This window comes from Phaethon aethereus (genome assembly GCF_964289735.1).
Source record: "Phaethon aethereus genome assembly, chromosome: 1".
In the NCBI taxonomy this organism is placed as follows: Eukaryota; Metazoa; Chordata; class Aves; order Phaethontiformes; family Phaethontidae; genus Phaethon; species Phaethon aethereus.
Genome location: NC_138575.1, coordinates 35,557,489 through 35,582,901, shown reverse-complemented (window position 1 = coordinate 35,582,901; position 25,413 = coordinate 35,557,489).

The window sequence follows — 25,413 nt, the reverse complement described above, 5'->3', positions numbered from 1 at the left end:
AGCTAAATCAAGTTTAAAACCACTGTTTAGACAATAGCTCAGTTGTCTTAGTATTAATCAGGCTTTTTCCTTTTAAAACAGATCTTATTCCATTTTCTATTTGTTTGTTCCTTTGCTATGATAGTAAACACTCAAGTCTCAGTGTTTACTGAGCACTCCTCTTAGTAATGTTGTGAACTATAAACAAAGTTGATGTTATACAAAATTTGTCAGATAGGAAGACTTGGTTGTTACAACAGGCTTTGCCTACCATATGCTTTGTTTGTTTGCATCAAAAGGAATCGGTTCTTTTTGGTCCTTATTTTCTTTTTGCTGAACTGAACATTCCTTAACACTTAGTATTGCAAGATTTTTAAAGGTGAAATAGCACAACATGGGGATTGAAGGGAAGACTGACTGCCCAATTCAAGTTTCATTTTCATTTCTTTCCCTAACTATCCTCAGCTGAAATGCACCAGTCCCTATTTTCAGCTGGCTTGGGCTGTTCTGTCAGCAGCTGACCTAGTAGAGAAAGAGCAGAAATGAGGAGCATGAGGAGACCGGACCCGCTGCCTGCCCCACAGGAAAGCACTTGCAAAGTCATTTCTCGATTTTAACCTTTTACCTGCCTTCTGATCAGCAACTTTTTCTGCACAAGCTATTGGTATGTTCTCCTTCTTGAAGACATCTGCAGAACATAGCCACAAGGCAGGTTAGAGAGGCTGGGACGCCACTACCCCTGAAGAAGCAGTTTGGGGAGCAGCAGGGGCAGGTTTGGGAAGGTGCTTCCCCAGAAAGGAGCAGTGCCCTTCTCCTGCCCCTCTCCCCTCTGCCTGTGTGGATCCATAAGCTCCCTATATGCCAGCACCAGTACTTGCGGTGGGCCGGACCTGACCTGGCAGAAGGAAAACCCAAGAGACATAACTATGATCAGCATAAAAAGGCTGAAAACAAGAGCCAAAACAAAGCGCGAGGGGGGAATGCAGGACCACGGCACTCAGCATGCGCAGCCTTGATTCCGCCTTAAACCTCATCCTTGGGTGGAATAGCCCAAGAATGCATCTGAGACTTAACCACAAGCAGGAGAGAGCACAGCCTTGGCCGGGATGCAGCAGGCATTTTGCCGCGTGCCTCCATGAGCGGGTTGCAGAGACTGCACCGGCTCTGGCTGCCAGACCCCATGAGCCTGGCCGGGCCCAGGGTTGGGGAAGGTGGCCAGGCAACAGCCAGCGAGCCACATACACTGCCCACATTCCCAGGTAAAAGTGGGCAGTTGATCTGACTAGAGTTTAAGTTATTTATACCAACAAAGAGTTTGTCTCATCGACGCTCTATTTTCTAACCAGCTATGCCGCTTCTGTTGGCCCGTAATGTCTCGCGCAGCGCTGGACGGGCGCTGCTCCCAAATAACTCGACTCCGGTTTCACATTCCTCACCTCCGCGTTCGCGCTGCCTGGCAGTTTATTTTACAGATTCCCTGGCCTCAAGAGGCTGCTATCGTGTTCCTCCGCCCCGGCCGCAGCCCTGCCTCCCTGTCCCCTCTCAATAGGGCCTTTGTTGGCTGCCACGTGGGGGTCAGCGGTGGCACCTGGGAGCAGCTCCCGCCTTGCAGACCTGCTGCCTGCCTCCCCATGCCCTCCTCCGAGGGCCGCCAGCCCTGATCGGCTCCACACAGGGCCCTCGGCGATAGGAAAAACCAAATGCGAGACACCGCACACAGCCAGCAAAGCAAAGCCCCGACTCCTTTCTTCACCTACGGTGTGTTTTCACCTCAGTCTTGCACATTCCCAGGAGGAAATTAATCCTCCAGAACAACGCAGCTCACTCCTTCAGGCCCGTCTGGCTGGAGCAGAATTCCTGTTCTTCACTTTAATCCTAGGCCATCTGCCCACTTCTGTTAAAAACTGCAAATCCAAGATTACGCTGAATTAGTCCCGTAAAATGGTTTACTGCAATCAAGCTAACATGACAGGCGGAGTGTGAAAGTGACAGTTATTTCTTAAGACCTTTCCCAGTTGTATCTTAATTACAGGGCAGGTAAATGAGAAAGGCAGCTCTGCCAACAGGCGTTTCCAAAAGATGACACTTTGGCAATAACGAGGCCCTAATCCTCCATTAGCATTACCATGGGCTCCTAGGATGCAAATCAGTAACAGGAGCCCAGGGTTGATCCAGGGCCGAACTCCGAGCTGCCCCCAAAGGTGGAGACAACGCACAGGATTTTGCCAGTGCAGCGCACACAACTTGCCATTGCCACTCATTCAAGCGCCCGGTGAGGGTGCATGGCCGCCCGGTTCACCAGCTACTGCTTGCACATGCAGGTCACACGTCAGGACGCAAACCTCTAGAGGAGCGAAAGCAACAACCGAGTACAATGGGGTTGAACCCATCATGAATACAGACCTAACAGGTAAATATTTGTGTACCTCTACCTTTCTTAAAGGCTGTATTCAGCCTGCTCTTCAAAGAGCAGGTTGAAAGAGCACTGCCTACCCTCTATTTATTCCCATTAGAGTCTACTATTACCCCTTTGGGCCAGAGTCTTTAGCTAATGTTCAGATTGTTTTTGTTGAGGAAACTGAAGATTGAACTGTGTATAAACAGGGTAGCAACCCTGTTTATTTACTGAAAATGGGCATTAAATTGGATTTCTCTTAATACAATCATCAAACAGTAAGAAGGAATTTCTTTGCTCTTTTTTCTAAGCCTTTTATTCACCAGCCAGCACTTCACCCAAAAAGCATGACCTTTTTCCTTGGGTTTTGGTTTGTTGTTTTTTTCTCCTCTCCGGGCCCCATTACTGAAGCTCATTTGACCATTCTTGGCTTTCTCCAGTGGTCTCTGCCTGCTTTTGTGGTAACCCGGCTGCACTGCCTACACACTGTTTTATCCAGCCCACACCCAGACATACCCTATTCCTCACTTCTAGCCCTTCTGAAACCCTTGCAGTGGTACAGCTCATGTCCCAGATGACCTTCAATGTATTGTGTCATGGCCATCAGCCTCTACCATCTCAGGTTTTTTACATTTGTTCTGAGGCAAAGGTGGCTTTTACAATCATCATCTTCCAGGAGACTTCAGACAGCTTCCACCCCAATGATATGCTCATTTCTGCAAGGACTCTGGAGTATTCTGGACACCCCAGGTCACTACAACAACGACACTGGGTCAGTCTCCCCGGTATTGTGCAGTGCAACAGTGCAACTTGTAAGCCCCAGAGCCCCATATCGAAAATAATCCATTTCCACCATTTTCACTCTAAAGCCCAATTCCCAGAGATGTAAACGCACAGAAGGAGCGAAGGAAGAAGCTGCGTGGTTGCCTATTCCCTTCTGCTAGGCATCACATCACAGAGAGAAGCTCCTACCTGTGCCCGCACATGCTTTGTGACATTCACACAATACGAGTGGTGGCTGTGACCAGCTGAAGGCAGGGACAGACAGTGACTCCTAGTTTCTGTGTGCTGTTTCATCTTCCCTCCTGCTACAAGGGAAAAGAGAAGCCACAGCACTCGCAGAGTGTGCTCCCGCTACTGCGGCACTGTGGAGGAAGGGGACTCTTGGCTACTTCAGTCCTTTGGCTTTCCAAAGATCCCATAACTGGAATGGCCTCACCGTGGCATCATCAGTCAGCTATTGATATTAGGCAATATCGATATCTTACTTTAAGACTGCTCCAAGACTGTGAAGACTACATTATCAAGAGAATAAGGGATAAGAAACCAAATTCCTTTTAGAACAGGTAGACTATGTTTCAAGGAGCTTTAATCAAACCCATATTGCATGCAGTTTAGTTGTAGATCTTTATTGCCAATAAGAAAGCCTAAGAGGTGAGAGGTGAGAGTTAATGCTGGTTTTCTTGCATCCTGAAGAGAGATCTTCATTTAACTTCACCCCTTAGAAGCTACACCAATAAATTATGCTTCTTGTGAAGCCTGCACAAAACCCTCTTCTCAACAGAATCAAAATGACACATTTTTGTAGATGGAAAGAAAAGGAAAATGAAGAGAAAACACTGGATTTGTCAATACACAACCAGATCTCTACTCCAGCTAGTTCATTACCCACAAGTAGTACCACCAATAAATATGTTAAGGAAAAAAGATACACAGGACTGATGTAAAGATTATGCTTCCCACTGAAGTTATCCTAATCATTAAGAACCATAGGTTACTTCACATCCTGAGTTTTCTTGGCACTCATTGCTACCATTTCTGAGGATACTGCTACATGGCAGCTGCCTACCTGAACTTTCACGTGAATTGTTGAATCTTGCTATCCATTATTTTCTAAAGCACATAGTGGCAACGAGCTCCACTCTCTAATCACACGTAAGAAAAAGTTGCTGCTTGACTATCCATGCTGAATTCAGCTACCTGGAAAGAGCAGTACAAGTATTCCTGCTCACCCTTGTTCAACACACTGCTTCTTTTAGGACACTTTGTTTTGTGCTTTCTCAGGCTGTAGTGTATCTGTTCAGACCCCAAAGTATGCAGTGCAGAAAGTATATCCAGCGAAGGCAGAATTTCAGGCGTATTTCTGAGAAACTGTGAAACAAAGCACAGTACCTTGATAGCTTCTGTTATTGTTTGGACTTGATTTGAAAATGAAGTTGGTAATCTTTTGATCATATACACTGTAAAACATTATTGTACAGCCATAAATACCATTTCCTGCCTTAAGAAAAATCATGGGCTATTTTCCAGATGCATTGTAGCACAATGGGCATGGCATCAAAAGACAAGATCAATGAGTACAGAAAAAACATATATTTCTTTTTTTTTATAAGTTAAATAACTTGACAAGTTTGAATGGGAATCCTAACACATCTAAGGTAAGATTTTAATCCAGAAGGAGCGGCCAACACACTGCACAGGAATTTGACCCTTTAACAGATGCACTATCAAATATGTGAAATATCCCAATTTTGCCAGAAGAGAATGGGCTAAATCCTCAGCGCAGTTACTGACTGGCTTCAGTTCCCATGGGATGGAATTTGGTGCGGTGAATTTAACAGGAAACAATAGGCCAAACAATCTCATTGCCTGTAAAAATTAAACACTGTATTTTCATAACTTGGGAGTTATGTAAGGAATATCTCAGAGGCATGCAGTTATAAGAGCTCCACACTCAGCAAGCACACTTTGAAGGATAAGGCCAAATGATAATTGCCTCCAGAACCTGGGAAATATAGAGATCTCAAATAATCACAATCCCCAGAGCACGTTAGTCGGTTTGGACGTTGTTTAATGCACTTTTGGAGACAAGACATCGGGGGAGCAAGATCAGGGGAGGGAGAAGGCCTTCACACAGCCAAGTTTAATCATTCATGTTCTATGTGCACATGCTCGTCCTTAACTAGCTAAGTACATTGTTCCTCTGAAAGTCCTGAAGCTCATATGTAGGCAACATATACCCATACCACTTCCATGCACAAGGTTAAAAACACCCCAGCGTTTTCAGGAGCAGAAACTGAGTCCCAACCACCTTCAGCATCACTGGATAGGCTGCTTTTCCATCAGTAAAAATATGTGCATTTAGGTCATGCAGGACAGTGGGAATTGCATACACACCCTTCTGTGTGTATATTGGCTGACAGAGACCTCAGCCTGGAGCTCTGTATCCTATTTTTAAACTATCTCCTTAAATTTAATAAAATACACATATTTGAAAAAATTACAAAAACATCCATCCAGCTGAGAGAACAGATCTCATGGCTGGCAAGGACTGGGAAGAGGAGATGATAGAAAAATTCTTAAAAGCCCAGCCCTCACCTTTGTCTTGCTTATTAATTCCTCCCAGACAATGCAGACACCAGGCCTGTGGCTTTTTGGCCACCCTGTGGTCTGCTTCCTGTTTCCCCAATGTTCAGAGCTATCCTGCTCATGACTGGAAAGCAACAGTGGAACAAAAATGTAAAGAAGTCCAACTTTGAGGAAGGATTTGAAGAAAGCAAGGAGCAATCTGGAATGACTGGAAGGGAACTGCAGAAAGTGGAGAGACAACAGTGTGAAGATCTCTGCCTGAAAGCCCTGTGCCCCAACAGAGGCAGATTTTAGAGCAAGGGAGTTCCTGCTTGAGGACACAGCAACAACACCATGTGCATTTCAAGGTTTACTTTGGATGAGCTCTAGCCTGACCCTGTGGCCCACTAGGTGTGCTCCTGGAGAACATCGACAGGATTAGCTTCATGCAAAAGGAATTCAGACAAGCCATGTACTCCAAGACTTGCAGCTCAACTCAAGGCACAGCAAGTGGTGATGATGGGAAGGTTTGCTTCAAAAAGTGTTCCTGATCCAAACTAAAATGCTGGTTGGACACACCCTGGGAGACATGACATTACCAAGGCAGCGTAACTGTGCAAAAAGAGCTCTGCTGGAATTTTGAACGGGGAAGAGGCCTTTGAATTCCATATGTGTATAAAGGAGGAACTCGTGCAGACCACACAACCAATTTAGAAGAAATGGCAGTTTATTCTAATCAGCCATACTACACAATTGAGACCAGGGGAAGGGCAGGTTTCCGTACTCTCCTTCCAACCAAGAGCAATAGACACAACCCTGCCAGGCTGCGCGGCCTATCCGCTCGCTGTTCCTGTACCCCATATTCTCTTGATGTGAGGGAACTTCCAAAGGTTACCATGGCTACATGTACACATTTTTTGCTTTGCCCTCACAGACCTTTAGATGCACTTACAACCCAAATAAATGTGCAAATCTTCAGTCCAGGGACTACGTAAGCCTATACAACTGAGCCTTAACATTGACTAGCTCTTCTGTGTGCTTGTGAGATGCATTGGATACAGGCTCTGATCCAACTTGGGAGACATATAGTTGTCACATTTCCCCAGAAATACCCACTCAGGCAGGAGAAAAACTACTGAGCTGTTTCTGTCTTGTCAGTTAAACTAATGTAAGAAGTCACTTGAAATGTTACCCAGAGAAGTAGTCAATCTTCTTATGTTGCTCTCTGCAGGGCTGGCACTGCAGTAAAATGAAGTTTTGCTGGCATGTTTCACCCACCTTTACAAACACAGACTTTCTGACCCCTGATCTCAGAGGCAGAAGCCTGCTATTTCCAAGTGTCGCTCTACTGTAGCCCTTCACCACATGCTAGGGAGATGGAGTCGGGGTCCATCTCAGCAACAGAGGACCATTGCTGGATTTCTGTAAGACCAAGGGCAACTGGGAATATAAGACAGTAATGAGGAAGCTACAAAATCAAAGACAAGCCTTCTGCTTCCTCCCTGCATTCATCCTGTAATCAATGTGGGAAGTATGGCAGGTGAATATAGGTTGCCTTTGGAGGCCATCATCAATGCCACACTCAGGGACCATGTGAAGGGCAGGAGCAGCCAGAGAGTGCCTGCTGGGGTTGGCAGCACCCTGTCAAGCTCAAAGAGTCAAGCACAGGCAAATGCTCAAGAGAGACCAAAATGCCAGCAACTTATGTCCTCAAGGCCACTTTTGAAGAGCAATGTAGATATCTATGTAAAATCTAATTAATATAATTAAGCTTTAAGAGTAAATTACTACATAATAATTCATTTCCTGAAACAGATGTAGCCTCTGTTCCTCTTTCCCACTTAATTCATCTGTCTGTCTGCTTTTCTGCCTGTGCTTAGTGACAATAGTCCTCAACTCCACTATATCAAGGGGTATTTCCCATTCACTTTCAGGAACTTGTGATCTCCCTGCCTTTATCAATAGAAAGCAAGCATAAAGATTTAAGTAACAGGTAATGATATTAATTAGTCATAAAGCCAGGCTATTTACTAACATAATTAAGTTCTTGTGCTGCAGATACAAATCCAGAATTATTCAGAGATGGTTTCTGAAAAAACCCATTCCATCAATGCCAATGGGCAGAGGTGCAGAAATTCAGTTCATGTTTGTGATCACACGTTTGACACAAAAATAACACAAGCTGCAACATGCAAACAGGCATGTCCAAATCAGAGGATTATATGAGATTGCTCTTCCCACATACACAGCAAAGTGACAGTCATTTATCACCCTGAAGTGTCAAGACATGAAGCGGCTAAGGTGTGGCTCTTCCTGAAGGAACATGAACGAAGTAGTGACCATATATAGTGGCAGGATCCTCCTTGGCTACCAAAGACTGTTCTGTTCCAAAGCACACGATTTCCCCCCCCCCCTACCTACAGGCTCATTCATCACCGTATTATTCGAGTTTCATGCTGCTATAACTCTGTTAACACCAGGCCCATAGAAACTCCGATTGCCTGCTGATACTGAAAGAAAGCACACATCTTTCCAGTAACATAAAACCAAGTTTTGTTCTTCAGTTTCTTTCAAAACAAGCTGTTCCACTGCACTCAAGTGCATGACAGCTCTGTAAATTAAGGGCCACTTGGCAGCACAGTTCTAGAAAAGTTAAATAAGATACATTCTTAAAAATCATAACTTGCCTACATAAAGCAGCTTTTTTTCTTCATCCCTTCCTGTACATTACTTAAGTCCTGAGTTTTTGACAGACCTCTAGTATTTGTTGTACACATCTTTTGCAACTGCCATGACAGAGAGAGAAGGGGAAAAAAAGGTCAATTTCTCTATTAGAATATTTGTTTAATATTTTAATCCAGGATACTGTCCTACCACACTCAAGAAAAATACACAGTAATACCCATTAATTTTAAAATCGATAAAATAGGAGTTGTCTTGTGGGCCTACATTTAGCCATTTCAGCTGAAAGCAACAAACAAATAGCTAAAAACAGCTGAATGCAGTAGAATGTAAATAAGAGATCCTTGCCAAATCTTTCCTGGTTACCAAATGCTCTACCAAGTTTAAAGATCCCATTGCGATACCTTTGTACTTTACTTATAAGGCTTTGAGTAAGCCACTCCCTTTCCATATTTGTTTGAGTTTATGCCTGTATTCCCATGATTATTGCAGAACAAATCCAGGTGAAAGGTTGTTCTTGTTTCATACCAATATTTCCCCTTTCCTGATGATATATTTTTAAACCATCAACTGAAATCTTAGAAGATTTCAACCAAAATATTTGAAGTTCTGTCAAAGTCTTGTTTTCTTCAGAAACAAGGCACCTTTCACAAAGCAGTTTAATTGCAACACTGAGTCTCAAAGACCTCGTTCTAAGGAGCTTTTGTGAAGTTCCCAAAGGAGGAAAAACTTTTCATGCTTTTCTCATTTCTCCAGTGGACTGAGAACTTTTTGAATCAGAGTAAAGAGACCAATTATTTGGAAATCTTTTCGCTTCATCAGTGATATCTGTGCAGTACTGGATGCAATCCCAAAGTCCTGCCCGAACATATTCCAGGCTGAGTTGTGGAGGACTTAGGAGGGGTTCTCTGAATGCCATCTTTCCTCTGCACCTTCGCTGGGAAAGCAGAACAGCGTTCCCAGGGCATTACACAACTTCGCCGCAGGTAAAGCATGAGATACTGAGTGGGAATGGTAATTAGAAAAAATTCGAAACTGAGTGACCTTCCCTCAGTGCTAACATGCCACATAGTAAAAGCTTTGTCCTGACATGTGAGGCACTTCTCTTCTGTATCTATTCCAGGGATCGCTTTACATTTCATGAATCTACACGCAATGTGAGTCAGATATAAACAGAGTTGCCCAACCCTTTAAAAAATTCCATTACACTTACTCTTCCTGCCAACTCAAGTGAAAGTTTTGGGCAGAGCAGGTGGCCCACAACTCGCTAACTTTTTTCTTCTGCCACGAGAGGCTGGGATGAGACAGTGGGTGACAGTGTGGATCATCACCTGCACGCAGACATCACCAGCCACGTTTTCTCACCTCAGTCCTGCTCCTTTCAGGCCTCTGAAACACTCCAGTCTCTGGAGTTGTTAGCATGGTTGGCATGGTCTTTTTCAGGTGCCGGACTCCCTGAACCTCACCAAGGTTGATGGTTCACCAACCACACCTTTCAGGTGTCATCTTGCACCTTGCACTCACGGCACAGGGCTGACCAAACAGCTACAGTGCTCAGGAGCTTCTCTTGGTGGATTACGTGTCTCCAACACATACCCATGCTAGAGCTGTGTGGCTTACAAAATAATAGGAATTCCCTATAATCATTAAGTCTAATTTGATTTTTTTCCCCAAGTCTCATGATATTTCCTGCACACCCCAGAGTTCCAAATGGAATGAAGTTATTTGATAGGCATCTCCTCTTTTACTACAAAAAAAGGAGCTGTGGGGTATCTATAGACACAGCCTTGCAGGTACCTCACAGAGACAAAAAACTGAGAGAAAACAAGAATGTTTTGTCTGCAGAAAGGGGGAAAAACTCATTGCTTTCAATTCTCGGTACTGAACAGTAAAAGCTGCTTATATTCACTTACCCTTTACTGCATAAGGACTCGGCACAAAGGGTAACCATGGGTTTCTCCCCAAAACTTGAGAGAAAGCCAACTGATATCTACCAGAGACTTGAACTTTAAAATGAAGCAAGTGCAGAAAAGTTACATTAAAAAAATGAAATTTAAATTAAAAATTAGATTAGTTTAGAAAAATAGGCTTTTAGGCTCAGAAAAATACAACTTTGCCCTCCACTTAGTTCCTTCCTGAAACACATGCTTGCTGGCTGATTACTGCCCTCCTCCCCAATATAAAACAAAATAAGAAATCTTTATCTCCAACCTCACTTCAGTGACTCACACCAAAAACATACCCTTTTACTTCCCTGAACTTCTGAGGAATTTAGAAGTGCAATCCTCAAAGCCCCAAGGGAAGTTTGGCATTTCATAATAGCCCAGGAGCCCCACCTGAGGTATGAAGAATGCTTTGAAACATGCCTGTGATTAATTAATTAACATATTGGCACCTAACTAGCTTTTTAACACTCCGCCTAATGTTTTAGTTTAGAGCTGCCTGTGCCTGTCACAGAGACTGTGTGGATTGATGCCATTACCTTGTAAAGAATAATGCATTTTACATCTAAGTAAACATAACAATGTAATATAGATACAGCAGCTCGAATTAAGGATTAATTACAATGATCCGTAGTGCTTAAAGAGTAGGCAGTTTACAAAGGGAGGAAGCAATTACTTTTAAAGACAGGGGGTTTTTTGCTTCAACATTTCTGAGCAGTTGCATCATTCTCACCCCTGACAACAAAGTCAAAACCAGCACATTAGAAAACAGCCCTACAGGTGAGAGTGACAGCTCTGCCCTCAGCTCTGCTCGCCCAAGCGAAATGAAGCCTTGCTCTCCCCTCTCCCCACCTCAGCCCGGAGCCCTCCCCGCTCAGAGCTCCCTGCGTAGGCGGGTGCTGGTAGGTGCCCTAACCTGCACCCAGGGTGAAGTCCCCAGCGGGCACCGGCGGCAGGGAGCGGAGAGGCGATGGATAACTGACCCAGCAGCCTCATGCGCCGTCCTTCCCTGCGGATGACGTGATTCAGGCAATCCTGAGATTTAGGCCCCCTTTCATATCAGCTGAGGAACTGAACTGGGTCATTTAATTTGTAGAAAAAGATGTTTGCTCAAAAAGGGCGAGTTATATTAAACCTTCATTGAAGTGTTAACAAAATTACTTGGTTAACCAGGGTATTTTGGAATATTTCTGGTTGTTTAGGTAAGCATAAAACCCACACAACCATAATAACAAAGTACAACCAAAATACCTAAACAAACACAAATCCTCCTTCTCCCCTTCCAGCTACTAGAATAACTAACTTGTTTATTGCATATGAGGGAGTCTTAGGCAAGTACTAAATCAAAGGCAGGCATTAAGGAAGGAGTTTTGCATTTAGCCCTGAGAGTGAGGAGGTTCATGGCCATCCATACATCTTCTGGGAGCACGCTGCACAGCTGTAGCTCCGGGAGAAGCTGTCTCCCATGCTCGTGGCTTCCCCACATCAGTTAATAGCTTTATTACTGTAGTGGGACTGACAGCAGAGGAGTGCTTCATTAAAGGCGATGCTGGCACAACTGTTAGCAGGTATCCCAGGTGGGAATTTTTGGGTGGCTCTCCATCAGCTTGGAAGGGCAGGGTCAGTCTGCAGGTGGTGGCTCCAACTGCTATCAGGGTCTGTCACCTCTGTCTCCTTGAAGAGCCTGTGCAGAGCTGAGAGCAGTTGTCCCTTTTCTTTCTTTTCTAATTTGTGTACTGGTCTTTGCGTTGGTTTGACTACAGACAGCAAACCTCCTGAAAGTCCAGGAAGCACTACTAAGTTATATACCGAATTTAGAGGTGGTTTGTGAATGTCCCACAGATCAGTGGAAAGCTTGTTTGTACCTAGTTTCTTAATTTAAAACATGGAAGAACAGAGCAAGCGGAACAGGATTTCTCTTTGGAAATGGTGTAAAGTCTAGATCTTGCCATTGTCTTCGTGAAAGGAGGCTGCTTTTCTAGTGATCTGTGAGATGCAAGATAAAGATCAAAACCAGATCAGTGTTCACAAATAAAACCACGAGATGAAAAATTCTGATGGAAAACAAGCAAGTGAGATTCAGGTTAGGAAAAATTGCATATAGGAAATAATAGTCCTAAACCCTTTGAGAAAGAGCAGCCCTACTAGAAAAGACTGAGTTGATACTGAATGTCAAATTGTTTGTAAGCCTAAAAATTTATAATTTGGTACTGTTGGTACAGAACTAGGATATGCTGATCTTTCTTGTATGAGATTGTATACAGATCTGGATACCTCAATACCGGAATGACAGCCACAAATTGGAAGGAATTCAGCAAAGAGCAACAGTGGAGATAAAAGAGCTACAGAGACTAATGTATGTTGAGAGAGTAAAGAGGTTAACACATAGCCTGAGGGTAAAAGAAAAAACGGTAACTCCTACAAAATATTTGAAAAGTGTGAACAGCAAGGAATTAAATTGTTTAGATTGTTACACTATGAAGTAAGAACAGTGGAAGTAAGAATAGTAATTTATCCTACCCATTGTATTACTAAAGAAATATACACATCATGTACTGAGTAGTGTCATTTGGAGGTAGAAACTAAGAACTGGATTTGTTTCAAATTCATTGTTCCTATGTTTGTTTTCCACTCCTTTACACTCCAGTGTAATTTTTTTCTCTAGAGTAACATCACCACCATATACGGAATTGCTTCTCCAAAAGATTTTACTCTCTATTTAGATATACAAACATGAAACAAGAGTGGAATTTTTTTACTGCTGATTGAGCATCTGTCATTTCCACTTTTCCCACATTTCCAAACTCTGTGTTCTAGGAGTTACTATGTTTCCTCTCAGCAACAAAAACATTACAACCACAGCCAATGTCATGGGTGCTTAAGACTCAGGCATGTCCTAGAGAGATGAGTCTTGACCCAGCATTTCATCATGGACCGTGCCAACAGCCCTATGCCACTGCAAGTGGCCTTTTTGCTCATGATTACATGTCTGTCACTAGGCTTGAAGGTACATTTGTAACCAGAGACCCATTGCCTTAACAGGATCATAATTCACAGGCTAATCAAAAATAGCTGATGACAGCATTTGTTGTTCAAGAGAAGAAAATAGCCTTTGAAGGGCATTTCCACCCATCAGATTTCATTATGCAACGCTGAAATACAAAACAGTGCACTTTCAACAAAGAATCACCTGTATAAAATGTTACAGTCATCATTTAGGATTCTCACTTTCGAAAAGGTTAGAGGAAAAATTTGAAGAAAAATAATAATCAGTTATGCAAAACTATAATATTCAAACCATGCTAATCACAAGCTGTATATACTGATTATATATTTGTACAGAAATCTGGTGATAAAGGATCACTGAAACACGAATTCATGCTGTATGCTTGATTACCTTCTTGGAAAAAGTTACTTACTTATCTAAAGACCAGTTTGTATTTTTGTAAAATATTTGGATAACAAAGGCAGTGAGAATTTCCAAGCTCAAATATTCTTCTTCCACATAGCTTCCCTTGACAAAAACTAATCTAATACTACTATACTACACGTTAATTATAGTTTAAATCCTGCATAAGCTTGGCTTTAAGACCAAATTTTGTAGTTCTTAGTTGAGCAAAATTACTTTTGAAACCAAACAGAATGTTGACAAACCAGAACTGCAAACTGCAGTCCTACACAGCTGTAAGCTGCGCAGTTGTTTGTTTGTATATGAAAACAGCAGTATAAATTGGTCCAAAATCTAAATTAAGAGCACCAATTTAGAAAGAAAACATGTACTAAAAGAGTCAAAGACTCAAGGACTTGCTCATTGTTTTTAACCTCTCAGATTCACTCTCTGCAACTACCTGAAAGGTGGTTGTGGTGAGGGGGGTGTTGGCCTCTTCTCCCAAGTAACTAGTGATAGAATGAGAGGAAATGGCCTCAAGTTGCACCAGGGGAGGTTTAGATTGGATATTAGGAAAAATTTCTTCACTGAGAGAGTGGCCAAGCATTGGAACAGGCAGCCCAGGGAGGTGGTAGAGTCACCATCACTGGAAGCGTTCAAAAAACTTGTGGATGTGTCACTTCAGGACATGGTTTAGTGGGCTTGGTGGTGTTGGGTTGATGGTTGGACTTGATGATCTTGAAGGTCTTTTCCAGACATAATGATTCTGTGTGATTCTGTGATTATTCTGTAAGTTCAGCTGACAACACAGAAAAGCTGCTGCGTCTTCTCAGTTGTTGGGTGGCTGTCGGTGATGTAGGTTAGTGGTATCTGCTGGAGAGCCAGCCACAACCAGCAACAGCCCCTGCAGGTGGCAGTGATTTGTGCGCTTGTTCAGGAGTGGGGAGGCCAACTGCAAAGTGACTCTGGTCTCCGCCGGGGCCTGGGCACACACTAGTGACCCTCCCACTGCCTCCGCCCAGGGTCGGCTTGTCCCATGGCCAAAGCTCAAGGGTGCAAGGCTGAATTCACTGGTGGCTATGGCAAGGCTTGCACTGATTTCGTACCTTCCAGTAAGTCAAGTCCTGCTTTCAGACACTAGAATTATCAACCTGATGTCTTCCACCACATCGTCAGCAATTAAAAAGGGAAGCAGGAGGCTGAAAAATGAAGTTCCGTATGGAACAAAACGCCAGGCGGAGTATGATCCTCTGTGCACACATCCGCCCGGGCATCCCATCCCGCTGGTGTTACAGGCACGCCCGGCACTTTGCAGCTGAGAACATCTTGGCGGTATAAAAAGCCAGATTTGTACACAGCCAGCTCTGACAGGACAGGCCTGTTGAGTTGTCCATGTCTCACCAACAGAAATATTAATCACTTACTTGGGGGGGTGTCAACCCCACAGCAAGGACACACAGCTATGCCGTTACTCTACGCATACCCAGGCAGGTAATACATTGCGTGAGACTGGTTCTGTTCCGTCCAATAATCTGACCTTTGTGAAAAAGAAAGAGCCTATTAGGAATTCACGTACTGCGCACAGAAATGTCTGCTTGCATTCCTCTTTCACCGACATGTGTTTGGCGCCCGGGGTATTAGCTTTCAGACTTTGTTTCTTTTTACTGCATATTCGCCTGCAGTACTTTTGCCTGCAAATGGGGTGCAGTAGAAAAACAAGCTGTGCTGCCTTTGCCCTCCCTCAGTTCTCTCAGCCGAAAAGGCAGTTCATTCATAAGATCATAAGTGATCTTAATAATTTCTTATATGAGACGCCATAATCTAATGAGAGTTTATTTTCAATTTTGGTCAGAACTATAACCCATATTAAGTTTCTATTTATAAGTAACAGATCTTTTTTTAATGCCCCAGTAGCAATAAAATAAACAGCATTGTAATGAAGTGTCTCTGGAAAACAAGATGAAAATAATAAATGCTTAGACACACTAAAGGGAAATCATTGTTGTTTAATAAACATAAAATTGCTTCCAAAAATATTACATCCTTATCTGGTTCAGAGCTACGTTATATGCTATTTTGATTAGGTTTCTTGCAAAAATAAAAAAAAACAACTCTTATTTTGCAGACACAAGAACGAAAAATATATTCAACAGGATGTTACTCACAAACCATCCAAAAGATAGTTTTGACTATAATGCACAGAAATCTATCTGACCAATGAACTGCACAGTTTATGTTCTGAAAACTCTCTGCCCTATAAAACAGAATTTGCTAAATTTCTTCAGAACTAATGTATTTCTCACTTCATATACAAATATGCCATTAAGTTCAATACAGTAATTTTTTTTTATTATAGCTGAGAATATGTTTTGGTTATGTATCTTTCCCTGTGTTCTGGTGCATTTTTGGTAGTTCTACTCCTTTATCCTTATTTTGCAAGAATAACCATGCAGGTTTCTATTTTGACACTGGCAGGTAACAATGCTCAAGGCAGACATCAAGAATTATGTAACTCGGTAAGTCCCTCTTCATTTTTTTGCTGTTTGTAAAACAGTAGCTAACAACAAGCATTAGTACCTATGTATAATGCATATTATAGTCATGCGCATAATGTCTATTATATTCATTCAATATTAAGCAAAAAATAATTTCAATATCAGGATGTAAAAGCTTACACGTTATTAAATAAAGGAAGTTGGAAAGAACATTTATGTGAATACACTCCAGAAAAAGGCAAGCGGCAGGAGAATACTTGGGGCAGAAGTCATTTCACCATCTTCTAACATGACAGCAACTCTGTATACACATATGCACAGCTACTCAGTGCAGGAAAGCTGAGATTAAAAGCTCCTGTGCATGAATAAATGTGGACAATGATGTTAACACTAGTCACTCAAAAGGGGATAAGGAGACAATGGGTCAAAAAAAGGAAGTGATTTTTGTTAGCAGCATTATCCTCATGTAGCCACTAGCATCAGAGTTTTTAAGGCTTTGAGAGCAGAATTCCTTATTCTGTACACACGGTCAAAAAAAGGCTCACACCGGCCATAATAAACAAGGGCTTTTATACAGTGAAGTGGTTACATTATTTACCTTCCTGAGAGGGATCTTACTGGAAATGATGCGTATTTGGAAAACCACTTATTTTCCCCTACATGAAACACAAAGAGGTTTTATCATTATCATTTTTTGCTCATTGTTTAAAGCTACGTCTAGGTATCTCTGGATTTCTAGTTTAAGATCCCTTGTGGGGAATCCATTCTAGATGGAATTTCATGATATTTCAAAAAACATCTTTCCTTGGCATTTTCATAGCTCTGTCTGGTGCTACAACATATCAGTAGACATCAATCAACTGGTGGCTATGAACCAGAGTAGCACCTGCTACTCTGCTCATAGAAAGGTATATTGATCTGGATGTTATGCAGTTAATTTAGTGATGGTTTTATTTTATTTTTCAACATAGTTGTACTCATTTCAAACAGCTGTACAGATCAGGGTGTTGTTATCGTACAGCTAATAGCACACAGTTCCAGAAGAGTCTTCATCTGTAAAGAAAACCTCATCCATCCTCATTCAGCTTGCAAACTGAAATAGGCAGATTCAGAGACAGCTCCTTCCTTCTTACTTTACCCCAGTGAGAAATGAGTCTCTTCTGTCTTGCCATGAATTTTAGCCCCTATTCCTTCACATACACAGAAGGGGGAGCTTCCATGCGAGATTATACTGCTCAAGCTGTCTCCCTGCCATCACCGTTGCCACTCTCACTCCTGGTCCCAAGTGGGCAGCGAAGTGACACACCAGGGAAGGGACACACTATCCTTCAACATGTACTGGAGTCTCCTCATTAGCAACACTACATTAATGTAACGCACTTGATTACACAGATCTAGAGATGGGTCCCATCTGAAAAGTTTCCTTTGACAGCCACAACATGGGACCTCAGTGGGCAAGGGAACCAGCACCCATGCAGCTCCAGCCTCTATCTTGATCCCCCTGACGACCCTTCTGGCCACAAGTCAAAGTGACTTGCTCAGATCATTAAACCATCAAATTATTAATCACATTAAACCATCTCATTACATCTTCTTACATGTCCTCTTCTGAAAAAGATGAAGGTGAATTCTTCTTTCTCAATCCCTTCCTTGCTTTTACCCACAACAAAAGGTGAGCAAAGCCCCAAACCGAGAAAATCTGGCACATCCTTTCACTAATATCGTTTCAGTACACTATTTTACCCTAATTAGCTCATAGTTTCATTACAGACACTTGTCCAGAAACTCATCTTGCCTCACTAGATAACAATGAGTAGAAATTTCACAACATATACACAGCTGAATCTTCTGCTAGCTGTGGGTATAAATCCCAATCTTAGTGTTCTATTGATACATTTCTAAACTGAATATCTCTATTCCAGTTAATTTCCAATTTTAATCATCTAGATTTTAAGCCAGCTGTTCCCAAGTAAGGATGTGAAAGCTGACTTACTTCCTCTTCAAATGAAAACCAGACAGCCCTTTCTGTTCACAGAAGAAATAATATGACTCACCCATTATGTTGTAAAACTACTCTATGAAAAGCAGTAAGATTTGGAGGTGCTTAGAGGGAAAGAAAAGCCACTGAAAGAAACAGTATTCTCACCAGCTTCATGAATCATCAATACCTTCCTCTGTGTTCCCTACAAGGGATTTGTTTTTTTCTCAAGAGGAGAGTAGAAAGCATAAGAACAGGGATCACAACTTTTCCAAAAGATTTGAATAATGAAAAAAAAAAAAAAAGAAAAAAAAAAAAACCTTTGGTGGCCAGTTATGATAGTGGGATGCTAGAGAACAGATGTCATTCCTGTGTTCTATCAAAGACTTTCTCAGTCACCTTGGCTTAGATAAGTCAAAACCCTTCTGGGCCCCAAGTCCATACGTTAAGTGGAGATAACAGTAATACTAACTTTGGGAAGCCACAGAGATAGTTCCTTAGTGTAATAGCTGTCTCCCAGTAAGTCCATGTAAGGCACCCAGGACATTACTGACCTCTTACCCGGTTTGACACTGCTGTAAAATGTAGGCAACTATGATGATGCAATAGCTATTCAGCAACTTTCTGTGCAATATCACAACACCTAATGCAGATCCAATTAACCTTGTGCACTCAGTCACAAATAAAATAGTGTCTGAGCATATCTTATCTGACTGTGTTCATGTACCCACCTCAGGTGGGCAACTCCTCATACAAGAAAGAAATACTGATGTATAAGGAGGCTAAGAAATAGCTTCTCATAAGATCTTAGGCTTCTAAATTAGAAGTAAGTGGATATTAAATGCCTAAGCCCAAACTGCAAGTCTTGAAACACCGTAAGTGATGAGTGGTCTCCCTCAGGGGTCCTTATTGGGACTATGTAATACCTTCATCAATGACATAAACAGTGAGATTGAGTGCACCCTCAGCAAGTTTGCAGATGACACCAAGCTGAGTGGTGCAGTTGACTCACCTGAGGGATGGGATGCCATCCAGAGGGACCTGGACAAGCTCGAGGAATGGGCTTGTGTGAACCTCATGAGGTTGAACAAGGCCAAGTGCAGAGTGCTGCACCTGGGTCAGGGCAACCCCTGGTATCAGTACAAGCTGGGGGATGACGGGATTGAGAGCAGCCCTGCTGAGATGGACTTGGGGGTAGTGGTGGAGGAAAAGCTGCACAAGAGCTGGCAATCTTCCCCTAGGCATCTGCTTAAGATTACTGGCAGAGAAGGAGGTAGGAATATGTTTTAACTTGAGAAAAAGAACAAAAAGAGTCTCCCACATCACAAATTTTACAGTGAAGTTCCCTGGATCTAAGGAAATTGCAGGAGTCAGTCTACCTGAAGTGCCATCAATGAGGTTCAGCCTCAAAAGCCACCTTCATGATTAGGATGCCGCCCTGTCAGGTAAGTATTCTAGACAGCCTACTGGGCTGGGTGAATCCTTGTTCCGACCCAGCGCAGCCATTCTTCTGTTCACCCAGCCCCACAGTATCTTTGCTGTCTATCAGAGGCCTCACTCAGCTTGTTTCAGTATCTAACTCCACGCACACCCCTGCTCTGGCATCCACTCGATAGGTATGACTTACCTGGAAGATACGTTGGCGTTGCAGGTTTGAGTGTCGCAAGCCTTTGCTTCTAGTTGGAGCAAACACTTAGAGCCAGCTTCACGTTGCTTAGCGGGCAGCCCAACACCTGCAAAACGGACCCTGTTAGTCTGTTAAGACACTAAGCTGGGAACCCAGACATCATCCAGGGTGGGGAAGGGCATTCCTGAGGAACAAGATAAAAACCTCTGCTGAGTGTGGACCTACCTAGAGGTAGCCAATAGGAAATAACATTTTTTCGGGAATACACTAAGGACCACCCTCTCTGCCACACTAAATACTTCCAGTGGGTCAAGACACAGATGTTAAAAGGCAAGTGAGCCTATCTGCAACAGGGCATAGGTGCTGAAATAAACGTTCATCATCATACTCAACTGCCTATGGTCTTGTAGCTTTAAAAGTTGCACAGGTTTTAGAACATCTCTCTTTAACTAACTTCTATCTAGATTGCACAGGAAGTGTCAACGGGGTATTTTGGATCTTGTTCTTAATACAAACATGTCTTGAGAGGAGAATCAGTTAGCTAAAAGGGGTCTGATGAAAACTTAATTAAAGTAGATGGAAGTAACTCCATTGTACCTCCTACTCTGGGAATATGTGAACCTTATGGAGTTTGAGTTTTTGTGAAGCTAAGGGATTTTTAAGCTCTCTGAGGGCTTGCAAAATGAATTTTGTCTCTTTTTACTCTGTCATTTAAACTCAGAGTTTATTTTATTTCATATAAGGATAATTCAATTTTTTAAAAACCACAAAAAATGTTTTTCTAGCTACAACCATGTGCAATGCATTAAGGACAGAACAGCCTCCAAGTCCAAGGTTTGGCACAGTCTCAGTCCTAAACAGACATACTTACAAAAATTAGGATTTTTTTTTCTTTCCCTTTTCTCTGCTGCTTTCCCAGGGTCTCTCTTTCACACAGTCAGATCTCTGCTGCTTTTCTCACCCTGTTTTTCACCATATATACTTCTGGCTTCTCCCTTTTTTCATAGCCACCCTTAAAGAGATAAGTAAGATGTCCTCCCAGTAACACTGGAGTCTACGTCAAAATTTTTAATGAATAATACTTCAGCAGGTTTGAAATCTGTCAGAATGTTTTAGCCCACATCTAATAAGAACAGGATGTCCATGGATTATTTCCAGCACTCTCTCTTGCGAGTTTATCACTTCTGATTCAGAAGCACTGCATTTTGAATAGCACTAGACCAAACCTTCAAAAAGTATTCACTCAAATTTAACTTTGAATTTGTTTATGCGTCTTCATGCTCCTTTTTGCATTCACTCATCATGAATATGCCAATACATGAAATGATGACAGAACTGACCAGAGTAAGAAGTTAATTTTAACTAAATACATAAAAAATTCAACAGTTGGGAAGGACCCCGAGATCAAAAACAATTCCTAGAAATTATCAGGAAAAGTTTTTGAATAAACTTGAGATAGCTGTAAACAGACAATGGAGATTTCTTTAAGAAAAATTACACAGGTACATATCCGTAAAACACCCAGCACAATCACTGAGCATACCCTTTATCAGAGACAGAGTTCAGTTAATGGTTCATTCAGCTACTCTGAAGCAACAGTCCAACCTCCAGGGCCACCAACCACCAGCACCAGGAGGAACTTTAAAACTAAACCCAGCTTCTATTATTGTGGCACATCAGTCATCATGCACATCATCAGTAGCGACACACACCTCAAATCTTACCTATCCTTACCTATCTTCCTTCAAAAACACCTAAAACACAAGTTTCTAACCAGCTTCCTTCCTCAGACACATTATTCAGACACAGAAAATTCCACGTCCAACAGCATCTTCCAAGCAGCCTCTGCTTTCTGCTACTTGAGAGTCATAGACAACTACAATGAAAAAGGAAGGTGGAAATCATCTTAATGTCCTTAATCCGTAAAATTATATTCTCTCTTGCAGAGAAGAGTTACTTTATAATACAGAGTTTATGAAATATCCCCCAGAATAAGCTAGACAACCTCCTCAGCCTAGTTCCTTTATCAGACTCTCTCCAGGTCACTTAAAATCATTGTAGATACAGGCCAGTTTGAAGAAATTAAAAGCTCATTCCTGAAGGGGAGAATGTTCAAAGAAAGAAAACTTGAACACTTAAAAAGCAAGATAACTTCCAAAGAAGAGTAAATAATGTGCTATCAGACGCAAAAGTTTCACAAGTCGCATTTTTTACACTAAGAGGTGCATTCTCATGCCGGCAAACACGGTTGCTCCTGAGCCTGGTTTGCACAGAGGATGCAGTTTACTGCTTCTTTCCTGTGTCACAAAATGTTTAGTAGTTCAGTAGGCTACAGTGATTCAAATTTCCACATTTTGAAAGACTGCAACTGCTTCTCCAGATTGTAAAATAAAATCTTTCTCTTGTGTCCCAGGGCAGAGCCTCATGCCTACCTGACGAGCAGAAAGTCAGAAGGGCTGCAGTGGCTGCTCTGCACTGGCTTAAATATCCAGGTAGAAAAACAGGAGGTGTGCATTGATTTGGGGCATACTTTATTTCACACACGTATACATTTAGAAACATTTATTGCATCAGAGCTACTGCCACAAACCAAGTAAATTTTGGACCTGAATTTACCTTTTTGTTTTTAAGGAAAAGTCCAACAACATAGGTCAATCTATTCTCAGCTTGCAGACTGTTAAAGTACAGTGATTAACTCCCTACTACCAACAGCAGCGTTAGCGTTAGCATGTGCCTATTACTGTATTGCCTGAAAGCCCTTGGCAGAAATCGGGATTCTGCCTGCCTACATGCTGCAAACGGGACTTTGTGAAGAAGGTCAGCATTAACTGTGACGATTACAGTTAGCTGTAACCAGAACCACTGCTCAAAGGAAAGTTTTGGAAAATCTTGGACCCACATTCAAACTAGCTGCTCTGGCCACTTCTGTGGTAATTGCTCAGTCTGCATTCTTGAAACCCTTAGCTGCTAACTCTGACTGGTTTTAAACTGGAGCCCCTTTTCCTGTCAAAATCCCAAGACACAGAATCAACAGAAACAATGGAGGAGAAAAGGATGTTATTCTACTTCACGAAGCATTAACCGAACACAGAATAAGGACAGAGGCTGCACCAAAATGTAAGGAAACTGCAGTTCTATACATTGCAGGCAGTAAACTGCTTATGTCTGAAAGGTTCTTTTTCTCTAGAAGCAAAGAGGAGGCTGTAAGCGCAAACAAGTTGTAAAATTCACATGAACAAAACAGGAAGAACGAAAAAAAAGACATCATGGAGTAGTTAGACTCTGCCTCTTAAATAGTTAATGACCATCTTGCATTGGTGTAATTGCTTAATCTCAAAAGACTTTATTATTGAGAAATGAACACAGATTATTTCCTTTACAAATATGACAGCCAGAATATTTCTGTATTAACTTCATAGGAGGTTCCTTTCTTTTACAAAATGCCACGACTCCAGTCAGCAAACAACAGTTTTGTTAACTAGTTACCCAACCTCACGTGCAAAGTAATAAACCTTGTGATACATAGCTCTTGCTCCATAAACTCTCCCACAAATAAATGTCTTTTGATGATAAAGAAGTATCTCCCATCCCCCTTGAGTGAATATGTGTTAGTTCTGCAACATTTCTATGCTACAATGAATCTACAGAAAAGACTTGAGGTGATGGCACAGATTTCACAAAATATATTACAAAATGCTTACAGTGTAAATTCCTCTGTACCCACAGCTAAAAGGGACATGTGGCAGCTTGCTGCTTTGCTGTAGGAAAACCTGCAACACATATGCAAAATAATGAAAGAAAACAAACATTTTTAAGGACCTGATCTTGCAAGTCGTTGAGTCATCACCAATGATTTCCATGGGAATGTTTGTGCTTAAAGTTAAGAACGTGCTCAAGCGCCTTGCTGAGTCAAAGCAGGGAACCCAACTTCTCGCAGTATTTGTATTTCTCTTCATTTGAAACTACAAAGATGATCTTGACACTTTCCTCAGCTGTTTTAGTTAGTTGATGTATTCTAGATGTAAGCAACTTAGAACAACATGCTTTCCTTTTCACTTAAATCTGCATTTTTTCCTGAGTGCCTAAATACTTTGTCTTAAGAAAACTCCTCCTCTGCCTAACCTGAAAAGAAGTCATTGACACATTATTATATTTCATAACTAATTAGAGTACTTTGAGTATGTGATTTACCATGTGATTTATCTGATTGCATTTGATCTGCCTGACCTTTTAATCAAAAGGGGAAATAGATTTATCTGTGGTGAACACATGACACGATTACCAACTCTGTCTTACTTTCTAGAATCTATAAGAACATTTTGTACCCAGGTTTTACAACTGTGTTGTGAGTCATCTTCCTAGCACAGAGATGTCATCATGTTTATGACACCATGTTTTCTTTTTCTTGCCCCAATTTCCGTTTTGGCTTTAACCGAACAATTTAACCTTGGACTTTCCCCATTGCTTCCTGTGTTAAATCCGTGTTGCTGAGAGCTCTTTGCTGCTCTCTTAACTTCTTGCATTCATGTTTACTACGCATTGCATAGTCACTATTAAAATCAGCAACATTTTCTTGGAAACATTTTTAAGGTCGTCGAAGTATTTTGGACTGTTGCCTGTTAGTAATCTGCCTACAATGAATACTGTAAATCAGTGTTTGGCCAGTTGAACTATGATTGTTGCTCATGTTATTGGAGTTCTGAAATGACGAGGAATGTGTTGCAACAGGAGCTTCACAAATACAGGAAGAAACAGTACAAAAGAACTCCCTGTTGCCCAGATGATACAGGTTTTAAAACTCTTTAACCAAAATGACATATGACTTTCATCAATGAGCAGTGTTGTAATGATTCTCACACTCTTGGCCAGGCTCAAAACAGCTGGCTTTTAAGAGCGATTCTGTTACAGAAGCTAAAATGTTAAGTCAATGCTTTAATTGTTATGCTTCTAAGTAGAAAATTTCAAATGCAAGTGGTTACAACAATTAGATTTAACACATCATACTGCGATGTACTCTGGATCTTAAAGTCAAAGACAAAATTTGGGTGCTCTTGCTTTGTCATGCTGAAAAGCATAATAAATGTGTATATTTTCAGACTACTTCTAAAAAAAATTGAACAAAATGTCCTGCCTGTGCCCAGTCATCTGCACAGTCTTCCAAATAATTTATAGAACATTTTAACATATTTATCCTAGAATAATTATAGAAATTATTGTCTCAGTGGTTGCTTCACTTGTCACTGGCTTCAGTGGCAAAAAGAGTTTAAGAAGCCTGGGCTTCTCCTCTTTCACCACACCAGTTTGCTGTGTCCCCAGCAATGCTCACGGAGCTGTTGGTGGGGCTCTGCGAGAAGGTGGATTGCTGAAAGGATCTAGGTCACGAGTAACCCTGGAGAGGCTGATACATTGTGGTGTAGGGGTAGGAATGAGAGATGAGCAGAAGAGGCACATGCAGGGAGGCAGGACTCCTTGAACTGACATTTTCTTTGCAACACAGACTGACACCTGAGAAATATCCTCCGGTGGCTGGGGAGCAGCTGTGGGGAGGTGTGAAGAACTCTGCTGCGAGTTCCTAACA